Here is a 5,000-nt window from a genome sequence, read left to right as displayed (position 1 = left end):
ATATATGTACAGTACAGTTATGCAGAAAAATATTGTTAGAAAATCATTCTAAACATTGTGACACAAACAATGATACTTTTGGAAATATAGTTCTTAATGCCAAGAAACTGTTGTTATACCTGATTTCCTAAACTAGTTCTGGGTATGTGTGGTTCATCGAAATATTGCAAGGAATCTTCTATCCCTTATGGGAATAAAATAATCATCTCACAGTGAATCCATGTGAATTCTGGAACAACTACTCAAGACATGAATCAAAATGAGACATTCAAGAGCCAAAATACCAACCCTTCTGTTCGTTATTGAATGTTTTGGCACCTCTCCTAAAGGTAGTTTTCTGTGTAGCTGCACATATATATGTACATGTATTTGTTTAAGTATATGTTGAAGTATATGTATATATATGTTCATATGTGTTTGTGTTTGTATATATATATATATGTTTATACATAAGTACATATATGTATATATATTTATATATATGTGTATATATATATATATATATGTATATATATGTATATATATATATATATATATATATATATATATATATATATATTTATATTTATATTTATGTTTATAAGCATATATACATATATGCATAATATGCATACATATGGACTATACATAGGCAGTATATAGATAGATAGATAGATAGATAGATATGTAAATATAGATATAGATATGTAAATTTAAATGAATAGATATGTGCAGTTTTTTTTATATATATATATATATATATATATATATATATATATATATATATATATATATATATATATATGTTTTTTATATATATATTGATATATGGACATATAGATATGTATGTATATATTTATATGTATGAATATGTGTAAGTGTGATTGAACAAGATGTTATACACTGATTTCTAGAATGAACAATTGAAAGTTTAAGTATGATGCATTAAAGAAAGAAGGAAGATGATTTTATTTGTAAATCGTGACACATACCATAGATTGTACATTTAAGGTGTAGGGGAAAGGGGGTAAGGATTAGGTAGAGTTCACATTTTTATCATTCTTTGGGGTTTTTGCACCACCAAAAATAGTTTTTTTTTTTTTTTTTTCTCATTTTCTTGAGAGGAATTAAGGAATCACTAATAACTATTGCAGAGTTCATATAAACATGTTACTCTGTATCTGTGTTTGCAGTGTATCCAGATTTTGTGTGTAACATTTCTAGGTAATAAGATTTTTTTCATCTTCCAGTCTTTGTCATCAGCTGATGGTCTAGGAGATTCACCTGTCAGAGGTCATGATTCAAGAAGAAACTCCCAAGATGACTCGCGGTGGCATGACTCACGACACTGGAATTTTATAGATTCAGAAATCTCACATCGAAAACATCATTATGACAATCATAGATTAAGGTAATTACTGGTTTATTAGACATGCATTACCTAGTCTTTTATAGCAGATGTTTATTTTTTAAGTGTCTAATATAAATATGTGCTTATTATGTAATCCTTTCTGTTCAACAGGCCAGGCAGATTACCTAAGGTGGAGTCATTCGAGAGCAGAGATACACTCCATCCGAGATCACTAAGACCACCTGTTTTTAAGTCACATAGTTTTGGGGGATATAGTGGAGGTGTTACTGTTTTATCCAGAGGAGAATCAGTTTCGAGTAATATATCATCTTCTAGATTAAGTAAACAGGGTAAGTATGATGAAAAAAACATAAATGTTCATATCCTTTTACATAACTGTTTTTGTGGATGTACACATATAACATCTGATATAAAACTATCTTTTAGACTCAACCAGTAGCCGTTTAAGTGACCAGAGCAGCAGTTCCGGGTATAAAACACAAAGGAAAGGGACACCAGTTCCCCCAAACGTGTCGAACACCCTCTCCACCACGCCATCCCCAACGACTAGTCAGCATCAGCACACTTCCGGTGGTCAGGTGAATATCCCCCAGAAGGGTCCAGTTGTCCTTAGTTTTATTCTCTTGGGCACTTATTGAGTTCTGGTGTTTTTATTTTTTTTTTTTTTTTTATAGTTAGTAGTTTGTCTTATTTTTTTCATAGGATTGTTTTATTTTTGTTTTATTTATTGATTTTTTTTTATTTATGAAATATTTTTATATAGATATTTAAGAAATGTACATATGTATCAAATATAATCAGTCAGTTTGTAGAATGTTAGTGTTATATTTATTAGTTTAGAAACAGTTTATAAATGCATTGATTTATTTGTTAGTATGTTTATGTACATACATGACACATTCATTCATACATACATATGCATGTACATATTAAAGTACATACATAAGCACATATATACATGAGGACATACTTTGATACACACACACACACACACACACACACACACACACACACACACACACACACACAAAACACACACACACACACACACACACACACACACACACACACACACACACACATGCACATACACATACATGTTATATACAGACATACATACAGGCAATGCACATGCACAAACACTCACATACATACATGCACACACATGTACACACATACATGCACACACATACATGCCCCCCAAAACACACCACATAAAAACACACAAAACATACACATACACATACACTGACACATGCATGCGCACACACATAAACATACATACACACACAATTATGTTTGAATATGCATGCACAGATAAGTAAATACATACAACATTGTATATATTCATATACAAATACACTTAACACATCTGTGAACATATAAAAGAAAACATGCACGAACACATGTACAAATGCATAAACACATGTAAACACACATACATGCACACTCATACAGACATATACACACACACATACATAAAAAACACACACACACACACACACGTACACACACACACACACACACCAAAACACACACACACTCACGCACACACACTCACATACACACACAAACAAAACAAAACACAACACATACACATACACATACACAAAACACACACACACACACCAAAGTACACACACACACACATACACACACACACACGTAAAACACACACACACACACACACGTAAAAAACACACACACACACCAAAACACACACACACACACACGTACACACACACACGTACACAAGTAAAACACACACACACACGTACACACACACACACACACACACACACACACACACACACACACACACACACACACACACACACACACACACACACACACATATACACACTCTCTCTCACACACTCACACACTCACACACACACACACCACACACACACACACACACACACACACACACACACACACACACACACACACACACACACACACACACACACACACACCCCACACCCCACCACACACTCACACCACACACACCTTTACACCACACACACTCCACACACACACACCTCGCACACACACACATTCCCCCCACCCTCCCCCCACACACACACCCCACACACACACACCCACACACACACACACACACACACACACACACACACACACACACACACACACACACACACCACACTAAAACAAAACACTCACACGCACACACACTCACACGCACACACACTCTCACACACACACACACACTCGCCCCACACACACTCTCCCCACACACACTCTCTCGCACACACACACCCCTCGCCCCCCACACACACACACACACACACACACACACACACACACACACACACACACACACACACACACACACACACACACACACACACACACACTCACACACACTCACACACACAACCAAATTCTAGTAAATCAAGTATGTTGGTTGCTTGTGACAGGATAAGCTCATGCACTATTTAAAGTAATGGAATATTGGTATAAAACCTTACAATTTATGTCACATCAAGAAAACCTTTTGGGTTATATATATTTTCTGGTGGGGGGAAGCTTCAAATAATAAAAGTAAAGCCAAATAGCTAATGACAATTGGTAATGAATGTGAATGCTCTTTTATACTCCCCATGTTAGGCTGCCTATGTCACAACTCTCTGCTTCTAGGTGTAGGCATGAAACAAACCCAAGGAATATGGGAGTATTTTTTTGTTTTTTTTAAAGATGAGATTGGCTATATTTATTTTGACTATTGAAATCTACCTTAGAAATTTGGTTATTGTATCACTTGAAAATTCTGTTTTTTTTTCTTTTTTTTTTTATTCAGTTTTCTTTCTCTCTTTTCCTCCAATATATATTAATTGAAGAGGTTGAAACTGGTGTTATAGTCAAGCATTGTCTTGGTCAGGGTTGACAAATCTTCCTGAAATGGCACAAAAGTAGATGAGTGTCTGATTTAATTTTTGCCATTTAATCCAAAAGTATTTTTTCATTCCTTCTAATGAAATTTTTAAAAAAATGCCCTTTATCATCACAGACATACTCACTTTAAAAGGAGCGAAATCCAATTGAAGTTGATGTTAGTATCTCCATTTGACATACAGGAAATGTGGAACAATTTAACAATATTTTTTAAAGCATAAGTTCTAATTATGGGTAGTGTTAGAAGTCTATGGAAGATTTTGATATTTATGATTATTCATCATCATGGATGGAGAAAAGAGAGTTATACATAGTTTTATGATTGCTGTGCTCTTGGCAATGGCAACCAGCAGTCTGAGGAACCAGGTATAAACTAGAGATTTCCAAAAATTTGGTGCTTTCTTAGATAGTTTTAAAAGAGTGTAAAGTTACTATTGCTGTTATTGGGTACAGTTTATTTTTTTATAAGGTTTCATTCCATTCACAAGCGACCAGAGAAATTAATAGTTTGTGTATTAGTTTTACACTGACTTTTGAATCTCAATATTGGCCTTTTACATTGGCAAAGAGTGAAGATGTAGAAATAAAATACTAGCATTCTGGGATTAACCTTGGCCCTGGGAGAACATGTAGAACATGTAGGTTCATAGTATAGAACATACATTTACCCCAGAAATATTAAATATGCTTGTAGAAAAGTAGATGTAAGTCACTTTATTTTGCTTTGAAA

Source organism: Penaeus vannamei, chromosome 16 (genome assembly GCF_042767895.1).
Source record: "Penaeus vannamei isolate JL-2024 chromosome 16, ASM4276789v1, whole genome shotgun sequence".
In the NCBI taxonomy this organism is placed as follows: Eukaryota; Metazoa; Arthropoda; class Malacostraca; order Decapoda; family Penaeidae; genus Penaeus; species Penaeus vannamei.
Note: the sequence above shows the minus strand (reverse complement) of the source record.